This window comes from Ambystoma mexicanum, chromosome 8 (genome assembly GCF_040938575.1).
Source record: "Ambystoma mexicanum isolate Mex_15411 chromosome 8, UKY_AmexF1_1, whole genome shotgun sequence".
Lineage (NCBI taxonomy): Eukaryota > Metazoa > Chordata > Amphibia > Caudata > Ambystomatidae > Ambystoma > Ambystoma mexicanum.
Window position 1 is genome coordinate 1649848701 of NC_090929.1, and position 18428 is coordinate 1649867128.

The 18428-nt window shown below is 50.2% G+C and overlaps 1 long non-coding RNA gene across 1 annotated transcript in view; it reads left to right on the forward strand.

Annotated features, from left to right (window-relative positions):
- Positions 1–18082, forward strand: part of LOC138473829 (uncharacterized) — a 54733-nt gene extending 36651 nt beyond the window's left edge. The window contains exon 3 of the long non-coding RNA XR_011268942.1: positions 16421–18082. This is a non-coding gene — a long non-coding RNA (uncharacterized lncRNA). The remainder of the gene's footprint in view (positions 1–16420) is intronic.
- The last annotated feature ends 346 nt before the right edge of the window (positions 18083–18428 follow it).

The window sequence follows — 18428 nt, forward strand, 5'->3', positions numbered from 1 at the left end:
TTGCGCGTTGTGTGAGGTATGCTTGTTGCCGCCACCACGTCTTGTGTATCATCCCACATTATGTCAGCATTCACCAATTCACGGGCTGGTTCTTCAGAACAATTTGTGCCCTCCTGCAATACAGCGCCGGTCGCCATTTTGAAAGCGCCTCCAGGCACTCTGTGCTAGACGGCATGCAGGCTGGCACCTTGTGTCTGAGGCCCTGCTTCCCATTCCAGAAGCCTGATGCCGTCAGCCTGCCAATAGAGTACCCTCGTTGCATTTACTAGTGTAACCCTGAAATAGCTTCAGCTTATGCACATGTAAAAATAAACTATCATATCATATCATGCATTCTCCCACCTTATGACAAGAGTACTGCACTGCAGCAAGTATGACCTGCTTGCTGCACACTTAACTGCACAGGCTTTCTCTTCCCATCTTCTAGATCAGGGATTTGTAACCTTTTTGCTCTCCAGATGTTTCGGACTACAACTCCCATCAGCCCTAGCCATCATAATCAATGTGGAAGGATCATGGAACTCCTATTTCAATGCATCTGGAGCGCGTCAGGCTGCAGAGGAATGTGTGGACCTATTTGTATGCCATACACCAGCCTTCTGAGCATGCTCGATGACCGCTCCTTCATGAACACAGTTTTGGGATCAAGGTGGGCTCCTAGTGACGGCTAGCTAGTACCTTGGCACATCTGCCCAATACCTAAACAAACGATGCCTCTGACATCCATAATTAACCTTTTGAATGCCAGCAATCGAGAGGCCAGCCTGCAAGAAATGTAACCATTCCCAGTGAAAATGAGGACGTATACAACTGCACCATTTTTGGGACGTATGTATACATCCTAATGACAGTCAAAGGGTTAATGTCAAGGGGTTTCGAAGTGCCATTGTCCAGTTCTTAAAGTTGTTGCTCATTCTGGTCCTCTTGTTGTTGTCCTTCTGGTTCTTCTGGTCTGCCCGCCTCACTAGGGTCGTCGGGTTCACCTTTGTTTTCGGAAGGTCTTGGTCTTGCGTCTTGGGTTGGTCAAGAATATTTTTTTTAATTGAATTTAAAGTGCAGATTGGTTAATTAAAACCTTATACACTATTGGGTTGGTCGGGAAATATAGGAAATACCCAAAAAAATAAGAAAATCCTATGCCAGAACTTTAACCCCTACGAGAAATGTATGGGAATGTGACTGTGTGATTTGTGCGTCACTGACGCGCAACATTTGCCCTCATCGCTGTTGGATCCATCCTTCCAGACCATCAAGACATGCACCGTCCATGATAGCATTGGCTTCAATCTCCAGTCAATCCTATTTAGGACCGTACGGCAACTCTCTTTGCCCTTTGGCATCAAGGTAGTTCTCGTGCTCTCCCGGCTTTGAAGATCATAGCACCTTTATTCTTATGCATCGATGAAAGGCACTATGGTGGTTATTGCATTTAACTTCAGAAGAATACTTCACCAAATAGACTGGAGTGATGTACTCTGGCTCCCGCACTGGGTCATGCTTGATTTTGGGGGTAATTCATAGAATTCGGCTCACACAGCGTATTCATGGATTTATACATCCATAGGCAGCCGTGGCGCAGAATGGTGCAGCGCTCTTGCAGCAGTGCCAGTTACGCCCCCAACCCCGCCCTGTGCGCCAAAAACATTGCACAAATCCAGTACATGGCGCGAAGGCCAGTGGACCAGGATACAGCCCCCTAACCACGAAAACACGTGTAAACTCCCCATGCACCCCTCGGAATACACGTACCCCGCTCACGCCAGGCCTATCGCGTGTAAAACTCCCTGCGCACCCCTCGGAATACATGTACCCTGCTTGCGCCAGGTAAATTGCATGTAAAACTCCCCGCGCACCCCTCGGAATACACGTACCCCGCTCGCACCAGGCCAATCGCGTGTTAAACTCCCCGCGCACCCCTCGGAATACACGTACACCGCTCGCGCCAGGCCAATCGCGTGTAAAACTCCCCACACACCCCTCGGAATACACATACTCCGCTCGCGCCAGACAATCGCGTGTAAAACTCCCTGCACACCCCTCAGAATACACGTACCCCGCTCGCGCCAGGCCAATCGCATGTAAAACTCCTCATGCACCCCTCGGAATAAACGTACCCCGCTCGTGCCAGGAAAATTGCGTGGAAAAAGTCAGGACAGGCTCAACACTACCCGGATTGCCACGTCCGCAGGGAGAGGAAGGCCAGTTGTTGTGTGCGCATCTCCTCCCTGAAAACGGGTCGGGACGAAGGCATCCCTGCTGGTGCGGGATGATGCAGTCACAGGATCAGGGACAGGATTACACACAAGCACCTCCGCGGCCGCCTGTGCTGCCCCCTGTCCCTGCCCCTGGACTGCAGCACTAGCATCAGTGGAATCCCCCCTCCAGACCCCGTGCGTGGGCCTTCCAGGGCCTCCTCCTCAACCAAACCCCCTACCAACCTGAATGACTCCATGCCATCTTCCTCCTTAGGCCCCTGTGGGATCTCAGCTGCCCCTTCTGCTGCCAAGGAGTCCACCTCCGACCTCTGCCTCTTGGACCTACCCTCAGCAGCTGCGGCCACGGACGCGGCACCAGACTCCTCACTCCCTGACGAGATGACAACATGGGAGGGGAGCTGGGCCTTGCGTCTCCGGCTGGCAGTGGGATCCCTGCCGCTGTGCTCCAGAGCACCGTCTCTGCCCTCTTCATCAGTTGACGCTGCAGACAGGGAGAGGCAGAACACAGGCATCAGGGCACTGTACAATGGTCTGATACACACATGACAGTTGCACATGAGTGGCAGTCTCAAACTTCACACATGGCATCACACTCCCCAACACACATATCATTTGAACCCACACAAATGCACAAATTAACAGGAATGTTGCAGCAGGCAGCACCATCCATACACATACAACAGCATGAGCGTCCGAAGGTTACCCTGACGTCACATGCAACACGGGGAGTGCAGAACACATGCACACAGGCCACCAGACATACATGCATCTGTACATCTCTACCACCTGTCACAGTGATATCATCGGCATCCACGTCACATCTGCCAATCAGCCTCCTACATGTCGGTGTCACATGCATCCATGGTGTATCACAGTGGCACAAATGTCAAATACACACACACGCACATGTACATTGTGCACATACATGAAGGTGGAACCAGCATCCATGTGTCACACCACAACCATACCACAGTACATACACAGAAATTTAAACATGTGTGCACCCACACATGCATTTGGGCATCATGCATTTGAACACATACACCATTGATGTGCCTCACACATGACTGGACTCACATGCGGCAGGCTCATGTCCCTGTACATACACATCCATACATGGGCCTTTCAAGACATATGTCCAACCTGCACACTCCTAGCACACCTCAACATGCACTGCGTCCAATCAGTACGCATGGACACTTACCACTGGACTCCGGACGGGTCTGCCTCTGAAGGACTGGAGGTGGAGTGCTGGGTGTGTGCGTTCCAGGACCCTCATCTGGATGTTGGTAAGGTGGACCCGGCACCCCTCTGCATGCGCTGCCTTCAAGAGGTGCCGGGCCTTGCTGAGGGTCCTGGACCTGAAGTCCCCCGAGCGCTTCCGGACATGTTGCATGTCACGGGCTGCCACCCCCTCCACATTGATGGCAGCCACACTGTCCTTCCAGATCCTCTTCCGTCCTTCATTGTCGGCGCGTGAACTTCCGAAGAGGGCATCATAATGCACCAGGACTTGCTCCACCAGGATACCAACTTCTGTGGCACTGAAGCTGGTAGCCCTCTGCCTCTCTGGCTGGGGGTTGCCAGTGGTCTCCGATGGTGTTCCCCCCGACATGGCAACCCCCGAGGCAGGTGTGGGTGGGCAACTGGGTCCTGGTGCTGGGCTGTGGAGCGATGGAACTTCAGTCAGGAGTCTTCTGTTCCAGCAGGGGTGGTCACAGCAACTGGAACCCTGCAGATGGCTGACGTGCAGGCACCAAATAGCAGGGCACGTGGCCAGCAGGCAGGCAGGCAGCAGCAGATGGCAGGTGGGAGCATGCTTAGGGCTCTGGAGGGCAGGAAAATGGCCTTCTGGGCAGGTACGTGGTCTTCCTTGTGTTGTCACATGGTCAGCTTGATACAGAGTGAATTGGCACATGAAAAAATAGCATGTCAGCGTGTAATTTGAGAAAAGGCCCTTAGCGTGTCAGCGCGTCTGTAACGTAATGCACGCGGGTGTTTCCCTCATGATGGGTGCATAGTGAATCAGCACGTGAAAAAACAACACGTCCGCGTGTCAATGCGTGTATTCGAGGAAAGGGCCTAAGCGCGTAATGAAGTGGCGCGCGCAGGCATATCCCTCAGCACAGGTTAAAGGTGAACGGGGCCAGCAGTTCCCTGTACGTGTCTTTCGTGGAGACTGACGTGTGTGTTGCTACTTCGTGTTGTTTTGCGTGCCATCACAAGTTCACAGCAGATGAAGGATGTATCTCTTCTTTTGGTGGGGGTATTGGCTACTCGTGTTTTTCATTATCACGCTAGTCTGACAGTGAGTCACGCACGCTATTTTTCCCACTGCGAGTGCCCCTGTGTATTGCATACCCATTTTCGAGGTCATAATAGCCTTCGTGTCCCACGCGTACATGTTTTTCGTGTCCCTGGGTGCCACCGCGTACTGCAGTAGGTCAATTCCACAAACGTGGGCTACCAGGGGTTGCGTGCACAGTTTTACTGCAGTTTTGGGGTACCTGAGCATTGCGTGACCCGTCACTTTATCACCGGGGTCATATACAGCTTTGCATAGGGGTGCTGTTAACAACTTGTATCCCACCCCCTTTACCCCAATTGCCTGGGACAATTGTCGTGTACACCTCCCTTTGGCACTACTCCATCTGTGCCGGCACTACTCCATCTGTGCCATGGCTGGGAGGCCACAAAATGTGAGGGGCGCCTCAGCTGGGTGTACTCCACGTACTCCACGTGGCGGGCATGGTCAGGGATGTGGCAGGGATGACCCGGATGTAGGGAGACTCCAGGCTGTCCTGGGTGGCCGCAGAGGGGGAAGAGGCAGGGGTGCGCCAGTTTGGCACGATGTTATGCCACATGTTGGTGCAGTCATGCCACCACCCCCTGTGGTTACGGGAGATGCAGCATAGTGGTAGCTGCAGGTGCAGCTGTGGACACCACCACCCAGGCTCAGGGTGGGCCATCACATGCTGCGTTGGCACCGGAAGAGTCCCTGGATGATTTCCAGAAGTTCAGGAGGCACAGGGTATGTGCACGCAGGGCTGCCCTGACTGAGGCACATGTCCCGGGTCAGTATTGTCATCTGCTGCCCCGAGCAGCGGGGTGTCAGCAAGTGCATGGGCAGATGCAGCCGACACAACTCCGGCTGTGAGCCTACCATCCAGGACAGTCCCGGTCAGTGACCTTAGCACAGCAGATGTTTCTGCGCAGGGTCAAGTCAGGGGCACCCAGCAGCCACCGACTGTCACGACCCTCGCCCAAAACCCCCTCTGGCAAACCTATTGGCCAGGTGGAGTCAGGACTCGGGCCTCGAGAGCCTGGCATCCTCTTCAAAAGCCCTCATGGGGCCAGTCCTGGAACCTATGGCGCCAGGCTCATACACCATGAAAAATAATGTGCTTGAGAACTACTTTATTGTCTTGTCAGCCAACATGGAGGCATCCACATAGCTTGGTTCCTCAGAACCAAGCTATGCGGTCTAGTGTTTTGGGTGTGGTAGCCTAGGGACTACTTTACCTGGACAATTTTGTTGGGGCTATTTGAACCACACCCGAGCAAGACAACACGCTTCGCGTTACTTTGTAGCTTGCAACGTGAAGCTATTCCCTCGAACCTCGGAGAACCAGAACCTGCTTGGAGACAAAAGGAACATCATTAGCAGCAGCATCTTACCTGCAGTCTTCATCTTTGAACCCTCACAGCCACTGAGAACAGCTTCCTCGAATCTGCATGCCTCCCAGACAGAACGACCTGAAAGAGGAAGATAGAGGCAACATTAAAGAAAGCAGTAGAGACATTTACAAATTACTAACTGCTCAAAAGGCTTACATGGCTGGTCGCCTCTGGGCTGGCACCACTCCGGACATTCCACTCGCGCTGAAGAACACCGCAACCTACAAGGAAGGAAAACACAGGTTAGCAAAGGCAAGACTTTGCAGCGCTGCGCATAGCGCTTACTTACCGCATCGTAGCGCTCTTAATGCGCCATCATTTACCAGTGGTGCTCAACCAAGCCAGTTCGCCGCGCTGAAGCTCTGCATACCTAAGGGAGAAAAAAGAGACATTTTAAACAAAGAAATGCATGCAGGATAGCAACAAAACTAAAGAACAGCAATAAGACCTACCTGAACAATATCAAACGGGCCGGCGTCAGTGAAGCAACTGGACTGCACTCGCCCATGAAAGACAACGCGCCCCTGCAAAGAAGGCAGGACGGAGAGCACGCCTAATTCTACCACACGGTGAGGAGAGGGTGCCAGAGGGACTGAAATCATACGGGGATGGAGGGAGGATACTTACCCCAGTCGGTCAGTCTTGAACACAGTCCTCCTGTATTTTCAGGCAGAACCTTCCCCGCAGACCACATCAGGGCAAAGCTGAGAAGCATACCAGCGAGTAACCCGGCTGGGTGGCGTCCCTGTAGATACCAGGTGAGCGTAACACCGACGGAAGTCAGGGCTTCCATCATTGTTCCACCTGCCACTCCCTTGGTTCAATCCACCAGCGCCACTGCCCATACTGATCAGGGCGGCATTTGCCAGTCAGGGTCCAGATCACTGTCCAAGAGGAGGAAGGTTGCACCTGCAGTAGAGGCTGGGACCCCAGACACAGCTCCGGCCTCCGGCACGTCAAGGAAGAAGCCTTTCTTCGTGCAGGAACTGGACTTCCTTGTGGACTACGTGCGGGACCACAACCATGATATGCTAGTGGGGCCGAATTGTCACACTACGGCTGGCCATCGTATGTCCCACTGGAAGCAAGTTGCGGATTGTGTGAGTGCATTCGGACATGAGGTGCGCACAGCTCAAGAGTGCAAAAAGAATTGGGATGACCTCCGACGCAGTACTAAGGCGAAGCGTGCCTCCAATTATGCCGTGACTGGGTTGACTGGTGGTGGGTCACCAGCTCAGGAGGAAGACCTCACTTTGCATGAGTCAATCGCTGCGGAGTTCATACCAGCAGGATTGGTCAAAGGAGTGGGAGAGATGCAGGACTTAGATGCCCCATCCAGTGAGTGTTGTTGCGTGTTTGTCAAGACCATGTGTGTTTTGCTTGTGTGATGTGTTGTGCTTGACTGCCACTACATGGCATGTGTACATGGTTCTCATGTGCGAGTCATGCAATGCTTCACTGAAGCGTGGCTGCTGTGCAGCATGCTGGACATGTAGAGCAGACGGGGACTGTCCTCATTACCACACTTGCACCCTACTCACATGCTAGTCACCCAGCTGCCCCTCTGGTCCATGTTCCAGCTCACTGGCCCTTCTGCATGTAGCCTGGGGTGTCTTTCCTCTCAGCACTGGCACTATGTCATTGCATGACTGACATGCATGTGTGTTCTACCTGCATGCGGCTACTCCACGTAGGCATGCTCCCTTGCCCCTCCACCCCCCTGCACCCCAATTTCACCATGGAACTGGTGTGTATCATGTTGGAGTACTGCAATGGCCTGTTCAAGGCTCCTGTGTACATGCACACTTCCCCCAGCCAACCTGCCAGACACATACAGTGGGGTACATCCTTTGTCCTTGATGCAGGGTGTCTCACTTGGACTGTGCAGATGGCAGATGCTCAGCTGGGACATGAGTGCCCATTCATGCTCCATGTGCACTCCATACATGTCCAGGATGACCTACATGTCATGGCATTTGATCATCCATTCCATGCCCACTCTGGCTCAGTCCTGCATCACGCACATGTTTAGGATGTCACAGTCTGTGTGGGGCACAGGGCTCCCCCTGTTTCAGGCCCCCTGACTCTGTTCAATTGGTGTAGTGGCTTCTGCACACATGGGGGTACTACTGAGGGTTCATCTTGTGTCCTGCTTACTGTCCCATTATTATCTGCTGTGTTGTCAGTTGACTCAGATGATGCAATTGACGCTAGTCAACACTGTCTGCCAATACACAGGTCTCTGGTCACCCTTTCACTGCCATGCAATGGCTCCCTGCATTTTCACTTGGGGCGGGGTTTGCTTGTAGCCATGCAACCCATTGCATGCACATTGAACGCGATGCCTGAACTTGCCCTTACACTGCCTTCACGTTTATTGATAGACATCATAATGTACTTGTTCATGTAGATAGTGGGTAACATACACATGTTATGCACTGCATCAACCCACTTCTGAGCCGTGTTACACCGTTCTACATGCCTACTCACTGCTGCAATGTCAATGTGACCTGGCATGTATGGTCAGATTTTCGTCCCTTCTCTGTCATGAATGCCACGGGCACAGGTGCATCCTGTGACACATGTACTCAGTAATGGATCTCCCTAGTGGTTGTCTAGCAAAGTTGTTTGGTCAATCTGCGGCCTATTCCAACTGGAATAGGGCGCAGATTGAATTTAGCCTGCCAATTGGGTTATAATGACTGTGTGGCTGCCTTCACATGTGTATGTGTACACTTTCACATACATCAAAGCAAGCAGCGTTGTAGCTGCTTGCTTTGCTGTATTGGATGCTGTTCATGTTCACAATACAGGTGTAAGGGGAAAGGGGTGTTTTTGAACGCTTTCACATGTACATATGCAAGCAGCTTCAACGTTGTGTAGTGCAACATTGCGACTACTCACTTATGTGTTTGTGAAAGTGTTCATTTACACATGTGTCTTCCGCTGCTTTTTTCTTGACTGACTAATATGTAGTTGATAGACGTTAATGCTGGTGAGATGTCTGCATTGCACATGTTATGTTGAACTGGCATGATCCTGAAGGTGCACGGTTGTGCAGTATGTGTACACCCAGGCCCACTTAGCTAATATGGTGGGGCCTGGGCGTGGAGATTTTACACAAGGAATGATAGAATAGGGCACATTCATAGCCCAATGTGCTCACTCAAGCCCTGAGGGGTGTTGTGGAGGCCTCATGTCCTGCAGCTTGGACCGTTATGGGTCCGTTATGGTCCCTCATGCCTGGTTGCAGGCCCTTGCTTTGCTTGGGACATTCACTATATCTACATGGCCCATGCCACCTGGTACGGGCCGAGCTGCAGATGGATGGAGCTATATTGCTGATGATGCTTTAGTGATGCATGTGTACATGCATGTTACCTGTGTCATTGTGTGTTTGGATTCACTTGCAGCAGTGATCAATTTGCAGTTCAGACATGCTTATGGTGTGTTCCATCTCTTTGCTGCCATCTGTCTTTTCTGCCTGTGACATGTGCCTGACAGAGGTGGTGTCTGATGGAGTTCATATACTATATTTTGTACTTGTGTAGGCTTTGCTATTTAGACACATCCATTTCTGCTTTGCGATGTGTTTGCATATCAAGGCCACTGGATGCATGCCAGGTTCTCATTTGTGTGTGACATGTCTGCTTCATGTGCTGGCTGTCACTGTGATGTCTATGTGTGTGTGGGTTATGTGCTTCTGATATGTGTACTCATGTTTTATTCCCACTTTTCAGATGATGACACAATGGAGCCAGAGGATGGTGTTGTCATGCCAGGCACAGGGTTGCTATCACACCAGCAACCCAGCACAAGTGGGGGTTGTGGGGTAGTATACCACAAGAACCCACTTGTGTTCCAGACCATCGTGTCTAGGGCTGACAATGAGTCTAGCCCGGATAATCACTCTGACAACAATGTCGAGTTGGATGTGCGTCGGGTCCATTCGTCAACAGTGAGTGATTCTGATGTGGACGCTCCTCTGTCCGTGACACCTGCACTGAGGGGCCAGACGGTGGTGGGACCTCTGCCTGTGGTGGATCGGGATGCAGGGTCACACTCCACACAAGTTGCTGATGTGCCCTGGGCATCACGTCAATGGAGGAATGTAGCCCTGCAGCCGCGGGCAGTGCCAACCCAACAAGGATGGCAGCTCCTTGGGCCCTGCAGGTGTCAAGCCCAGCGACGTGGTGGCTGCGCGCCACTGGGGTATACTGAGTGGGATCAAGCCATGGTTGCCAATTCAGAACACCAGGGGCAACAATTGATAACATTGCTGAGAGCATGGAACGTGTGGCCCAATCCGTGCTCCCCTCTGCTAGGCAGGTGGAACTCCAGCAGCGGGCAGCACAGTCCACGGCCCACTAGCTCAGGCTGGGCCTGGCGGCCTCGGACACGGCAAGCCAGGCTGAAATGGTCTCTCTGCATCAAGCAATTGCTGCTCACGCAGAGGCACACATGGAGGCCATGAGGGTTGATTATGAATCCCTCAGATCTACTCTGGGTGTGCTCTTGATGTCCCAGAGGCTGCTGTCAGAGGAGAGATTGGAGCAGCTTGAGAATATCATCTCGGCTGAGCTACGTGCTTGCCGGGAGGTGTACCAGTTATCCAGCCAGGCCATGCAGGAATAACTACCTGTTACACGTGTTACCTTGCAAGAGGAAGCATGCGTTTCATGCAAGGCTCTGCATGCTGACCTACGTGTCATCGCCGCACAGAACCAGGCTCACCCGTCCCGCAGACATGCTGCAGACGAGGGGCAAGCTGCATGTAGGCATGTCAGGGTACTGTGCCACGTCAACCTTTTCAGCCAGAGGGTGATGAGGATGACGACTTATGTCACACACAGGTCTGGCTGTGCATGCGTTGAGCCCATGGAGGTTTTTTCTTTTGTCTCAACATCATTGCATGTGGGTGTTGAGGTGCACCCTGTACTGACCCCCTCCTGGGTGCCCCCCAACCAGGTCATATGTGGCCAATTTTTATAGTTAGTTTAATTAGTTCATATTGTTTTTTATAGTTAGTTTAATTAGTTAATATAGCTTTTTATAGTTAGTTTAATTAGTTAATATAGTTTAAAATTGCTTGTCTATTGTGCATTCATGTGACGGTGTGGTGCTTTGTGGTTTTTGAAAGCCTCCACTGTCTGTTCCAGCTGGGCCGTTCAAGCTTGTCTCATGTATGTGTTTGCAGCTTGGGGTCCTGACTCACATATGCCACTCCTGCTTCCCCTATCCATGGGCTCGCAAGGATGGTTCGGTGCTACAACCATTTACACAAGGGCATTGGACTTTCGTCATATCTGTGGCCTGTCTGCTGCTGTATTACTTGTGTTAACACCCCTGGTGGAGATTAAGTGGGTTTTCTCCACGGCATGTCTGCAATCAATTTTGGTGACTACATGGTTGATATGTCCATTTATTGATGTTGATCGTGTTGTGTGTTCTTTTCTTGCCTGTATATTTGCTTGATGCACTTCATGCTGTAGACAGTAGCCTGCCCCCTTTGGCTGTCAAAGTCACACTGATGGAGGGAGGAGTTTGGATGTGGGTCTCAAACATGGCCCAGTGACAACTAGCATGAAGACACATACACAGGGAACTTTCCAGCCTTATTAATATCTTGTATGCCCTTTCTGCAGGAAAATGAGCCTCCAGACTTCCTTTCCCAGCAGACACAGGGCCAAGAACTACTGAAACCTGCTCACGTTGGGTGGTGCACACGTGCGCATGTGTGCGCAAGCAAAAGCACAGGGCTTGTGCCCAAACATCAGACAGAAGCAGACGTGTTTCCAGGAGCTCCAATCAAGGTGAGCAGCACAAGGGGCCACACTCCAGCCAACCTTCCACTAGGCCCCTTGCACATGCATGCTAAGTAGCGCCAGTGCTGGGGAGCTTGGCCAGGCATTGGGGAAGAAGCACACAGTACAGCTAAGACGCGTTGAGGAACAAATGCCAAGTAGTTTTACAAGTTGTCAGGGCACACGCAGGGGCCATCGCCCATATCCTCGAGTCCCCCCTGCTCCATAGAAGCTGAGTTATTAGTGCAGTAGCATTCCTAGCCAAAAACTAATACAGCACACGGGGGCACCCAGCGAGGCACAGACTCGAGTGCAGTGCAAATCATTTGCATGTGCAAATTGCCACGTGCACTACCTATTGAAATCCGCGGCTGCCAGAACACGACTTGTACTGAAGTTGCACCTCGCCATACGCTTCTTGCAGCTCACCTAGGGACCATTCTATCATACGTGATTCTTGACACATTGGTCTTCCATTTACCGCGTGGCCACGTGCGCCTGCCTTACTGCATTGACAGTGTATGAACCTTCACGGGGGCAAGCTAACGTATACGAACAAAGCAGCAGACAAGAGTGTTTGTTTGTAGAGAAGTCACTTAGTTTGAGGCATGAATGGTGTTGTGCGAGTGTTGAAAACACACACAGATTAGTAACTCAAGCTCTCTTTGCAGCATTGAACTGCTCCTGTTACCGGACTTGAGAGTGCTTAGGCAGGAGGCCAGCACTCACCCCAGAGATACGTCTCTCTTTGGCTTGCATTTGACTCATTTAGTACAATGTGCATGAAGAACATGGTTTCTCTGATTGAGTATGTGTTATTGTCAATAGTTGTATTTTGTATTTTGCCTGCTTTCCCTTGCCAATCCAACTCCCCTCTCCTGCCCCTCTTTCCGGTTATCCTGAATACCAATGCCTGTCCAAACAACAGATCCCCGACCCTCTTTCCCCACCGGGGTCTCAGAGGCCTGTGTAAGTTTTACCTTGCAGCCGCCCAGACCACACAGGGGGTGGATGGTTCGTACCACTCCTGCGCCTGGAGACCGGAGCTGTGACACTACCCATCAGTTGTTGCATCCTCATTGTATATTGTGTCCTGAAAATGGTACCCATCCTGTTGAACCATTGTTGAACTGTGCTACCTTGGTTGTTCTAGCATTCTGCTCGTACATGTGCTTGGACATTATTTTGCAACTTCAAGTCATCTACTGCAGACTCTTCCAGGTTTTTTTTGTGCCTATAGGCTTTTTCCCTGGTTTGGGGGTTTGGCTCCTTGGAGTTCTCTGCTATTTGGTATTTTTACAAGTCAAGGTGGCCTCTGAGGGGGCTGGACCCCATTTACACGCAAGGTAGAACATGATGACCAAGGGGGGAGAGGATCCTGTAGCCAGGTAGTCTTAAAGGGAGAAGGCTACATACCCCAGACACAGTTGTTCAGAAGGTCATGGTGATGTGTAAATGAGGGAGTGCCTTTTGTTGTTGGACAGTAAGCTTGGGCTACAGTGTTTGGGCACTCTCTGACATTGTCATTGTGGGGTACTATATACATGATGTGTTCTGCTGGTCAATGGCTGTTCCTGTCTTGTGTTTACTTTTCAGGTGTCAGGGGATTGTTGTGGTTTGACATGCTGGGGTGTACACATGGGCAATGTTCACATGTGATGTGTACAGGACACTGAGGGTCACTTGATTTCACATGCATATATTGAGTGCATGTCCCTACTGACACACACAGTTACACAATGCTCCACCACACGTACAACCACTTTTCCATGCCCACAGGTGCACACAGATTGCCTTCTCTGGCACGCTGTGTCCCTGCAGCGCATGATCATTTACCATTTGGGGATCGTGTACATGCGTCAATATGTATGTGATGCTCAAGGTGTATCCCCAACTCAATGGCTGCTCACTGTGCTGTGTGCTGAGCAGTGTGTTGCAGGAGACACACACAGCACACGGTTTAGGGAGTAGCGAATTTGGCTTGCCCAATGTGCATGTGAACAGGCATTCAGTCTTTTGGTGATGCTACCACTGGTGGCAAGCATTTGTGTATGACTTGGTATGTGTGGGAGGTTGTTGGTCAGTCATTTCATCTGATTCCATGTCAGGCGTCATTGTCTCAGGCCACTTTCCATTTATCACATGTCACTTCGTATGTAATTGGTCATGTGTTGGGCTTTTGCTGTTGCATGCCATGTCATGGTGTAGCAGACAAGGGTGATGTGGGTTTGGAGGGTTTGGGTGACATACCAATGATTGTCATGGCCTGTTTTGCAGGGGGTGGTGTGATACACACCTTGCATGTGTTCCTTTTGGTCACACAGGGTTGGTTATGTTTAAGTAGCTAGGGATGCACACAATGTAGCACTTCCATGGCAACATTCTCAGGGTGGTAAGGTTGTGACAGTTGACTGTCTCTTTGTCATCATCGATTGTCACCTGGTATGTGCCAGGCCTGTGTGCACTCTGCACGGCTGGGAGTTTAGGTGAAAAAATGTGGCCACAAGCTGGGTCCGGGCTGCCTCGCCACGTGCACTTTCCCCTCCCATGGGCAGTGCCTGTGCATGTGGTTGGGGATGTGGGGGCACCACCATGTCCACCGGTACGTCCCGCCATGTTTCAACATTGTGCAGGACACATGCTGCCACAATGATTCTGCACACTACTGGGGGTGCATATAGTAGCTGGCCGCCAGAGCGGTCAAGGGAGCGGAAGCGTGACTTGAGCACTCCGAATGTGCTCTCCACTATGCCCCTGGTTGCAATATGGGCAGCGTTGTATCTTACTTGGGGTGGTGTGGTGGGGTTCCAGATTGGCGTCATCATGTGGTTGCTCAGAGGGTAGGTACTGTCCCCTGTGGAGGTGATAATGTTTGTGATTAGTTGGGTTTGTGTATTTGTCTGTGTGTGACATGCATGTGCACAGGCATTTGTACTCACCTAGGAGCCATGTGTCGCCATGCTTCCCAGCTTCCAGGGCCCGGCTCAGGGCGGACATTCTTTATATGAAACTGTCATGGATAGAGCCAGGGTAGTTTGCATAGACAGAGGTGATGATTCCCTTGGCATCGCATACAACCTGCACGTTGATGGAATGCCAGTGCTTGCGGTTTCGATAGCTGTGCTCAGTGGCCCTCGGTGGACGTAGGGCCACATGGGTGCAATCTATAGCATCAAGCACTTTGGGGAAGTGTGCCACCCTGTGAAAGTCCTGGACCACGGCTTGCCTTTCTGCGGGTGTTCTGGGCATGTATATGTGCCTGCGGACTGAGGGGCGCGCAGTCATGATTGCCAACACCTGGTGTAGGCAGCATGACTGCGTGGCCTGTGAGACCCCCCCCACTATGGCAGTTGTCCGCGGAAATGACCCAGTGGCCAAAAAATGCAGGACATTGAGCACCTTCTCCAAGGGGCTCAATGCTTGGGAGCACAGGGTGGGTGATGTAAGGTCATCTTCCCACTCCCTGACCAGGTCTAGGATGATACGAGGTGGAAACCTATACCTGCCATAGACCTGGTTGTCAGGCATCCCAAAAAGGCTGGTCCAGGGCAACAGAAATGCGGGGCCTGGCTATTCTCCTCCTCCTGCGGTGTTCCACGATCAGTGCTGCGACAAATGGGGCATTTATCGTAGCTGTATATATGTGTTTGTTGTTTGTTCACGCCTGTGCGCGTCTTTTAGCGTGTGCGGGTTTCCCATATTCGATTCCATGAATACGTGTAGTTCGCGTGTGTGTGGGCGTTCCGTGTATTTCCCTGCAGTACTTCCCCAGTTATGCCTTCTTTTTCATGCGTTGTTCCCCATTCCGCGTGTTCCGCTCCCTTTTTGGTGTGTGTGCCGACGTTGTGAACTTTCGCTGTGCGCGTCGCGCACAGCGTTCGGGATGTTGCTGTGACGTGTGTGACCGTGCGCGCCACGCTCGGATTTGGTGCACATCCCGCAGTAAACACGTGCAGGCCCTATCATGAATTCCACGCATGCGCGTGCGCTTGCTTTTTCACGCTTGCGCCAATATTTTCGGCGCACATTTGTTCCATGAATCGGCCCCTTTGTATCTATTGTAGCAAATATGAGTCAGCTTTTCGATTTCTGAAATAATTCAATATGTAGGAAAGTTTAGCTGCATGCAGTGCTAGGGACCCATCCTCTTAGATAACTTTCAATGTTGTAATTTTTATTTTTAACATTTTTTTATTTGCATTTAATTGATTTACATTTTTTAGCTAAGTAGTCAAAAAAACATGATATTGCTTTCCGTCCATCATGATTTATGCTTAAAACCTCAAAGTGTCCTTAAACAATTTCATCAAAAATGAGACCACTGCGATCACATAGGAGATCTTTCCACCGTTCATCAAGACAGTCCTGTACCAAGTGCTCGGAAATTGCAAAATTGCAAATTGTGACATGTATGGAGTGCTTTTGTGCTTCCACAATCCATTCATACACATATATACTTCTCTTATTTTTATGGATCAGTTTTAAATAGCTTTTTGATCCTTATAAAAAATAAATCTGAGTACATTGTAATTTACGTATCTTCCGAGGGACTATATGCTGTTTTTCTGTTTCCTTTATCATCATATCCTCTTCTTTTCAATGTGATTATGAATGCGGCGTCTTGTACATTTTCTAAATAATAATTTCTTGTTCGTTTTTGAATCCTCACCGACTCAATGTAATGTTGTTGTTTTCCTCTTTGCATTGTCGTTTCCTCTGCAGGTGCCCATCAGGAGGAGTGATGACTTTCTAATGATATTGACTAGACTATTCATGCCTGCGCTTGCTCCCTGGCTCTTATCCCTCCGCGGAAGTCATCTGCTATTAGTACCAAAACGTTGTTACTTGTCACCCATTTCACAAACCTGTAATGCACAAATGTGATGAAAAACTTCCAAGGGGCGTCCAATAACAATGTGGGCCGATATGAACTAGGTCAATTTCAGTCTCTTTTTTTTTTTAAATGTCCCAATAAACGCCTGGTGCCGGGAAGAAACCCAGTTGTGTATTGTGATCAGAAGTCCCACCTTGACCCATGCTAAAAACATGGGGAAGGGAGACCCCTGCTCTACCATCCTGACTTATCATTTTGTGAACACCTCACCAATTACTGATCCCTCCACTCAGCCCTACTGCTCCATCTCTGGAATCCCAGCTCCTCTTCCACCCTGCACCCTTACTTGTAACCCCCTGGGTGTGTCCTCAATGTGCAGTGGTCGGTTAGATCTCATCTAGGCTCACACTTTATAAATCCCAATATGTACATACATACATAACCTGTTAGCACAGTATGGACAAATAACAATTGGACCAGATGCCATTGAACCCATAGAATGCTTGGCTTGATAATGCAATGCCCACCTAGCACAACCTGGCAGGATGCCACTAAGTCCAGGTAGTACAACATGGTCAGATTCTATTATGTTCAGTTTGCACAATATTGGCATTTTGCAGAAAGCTTACGTGGCATTGCTTGACCAGATCTGAATAAGCTCAGTTGGCGTAGCATCATGCCCAGGCAGCAAAGCCAGGCCAGATTCCATTATGCCCGGTTAGTACATAGTTGCCATTTGCTATCTTACCCCTTGAGCACATCATGCCATTTTCCACGATAGTCAGCGCATAAAAGCGTGTTTCCATTATGCCCACTCAGAAGAGCCTCGTCAGATTATATCACCACCCGCTACCCAATCATGTATTGGAATTCAAGTGGGAGACCACCTGGGAAAGTCCAATGGGAAAACTGTATAATATGTGTGTGCTATTTTCCCCACAGATAGCACTTGCCAAACTACTACTTGACATGTCTCAGTGCAGTGAGTAAAAAGTATTACTTTTGGCTAATGTAATGGCTCTCTTCTGTTCTCTCTGACGGTGTAGTCGGGGTTGCACTCTTTGTTCTCTCCAACAGTGTAGTCTGGTATGCTCTCTTTGTTCGCTCGGGCAGTGTAGTCGGGTATGCTCTTTGTTCTCTCTCCCACCAAGTACCTAGGTGCCAGCCTGTGTGCTGCTTACGCATGTGGAATATTACAGAGGGGTACAAGCATGCCAACCAATTATAGAGGGAAACGTAATAGAGAGCCGTAGTGTATTTAATGATGTTCATGATGACCTACACTAGAGGAGGGCTTAGTTTCCCACCTGATGTTAAATACCCAATCACCTTGCCTAACCAGTATGGAACATATACCTAGATGTTCCCTGTAAGCCTATCACCATTCCAAGTAGGTTTTTAGACTTTGCCACATAGATTGACGTCAGCAATGACGAATGTTTAGTATAAGAAGGCTGTTTTTTCATATTATGTTTGAGATTGCTTGTGCGAATTCTGATGATGCTCGTTGTGCTCCCTGTTTTAGATAATTGACATTAAAACAGTTGAACTTTGCCAACTTCCTGAGTCAGTTTTGATTATTGATGTTTGAGTATATTCTGCATTACCATCCATCTCTAAGTATTGCTACCTCGTCTTAAAGGGCAGGGTTGGTCACCCCAGTTCACGTGGTAGCAGAGCTGATGGTTAAAAGACCATTCAAATGGGTTCACCTGTCTCTTTACAATAGCCCATGAATTGGGGTTTAGGGGTTGTTTCGAGTTCAATGTTTTCCCAGTGCCACATTGGGGAGTTTTGGAAGTAGCCGCTCGTCTGCCATGATCTTTGGGGTAGAAAATCTCTGAGGGGGTGGAGAACCTTGTAAGAGAGTATATAAAATGGAGAAATCCCACCCCA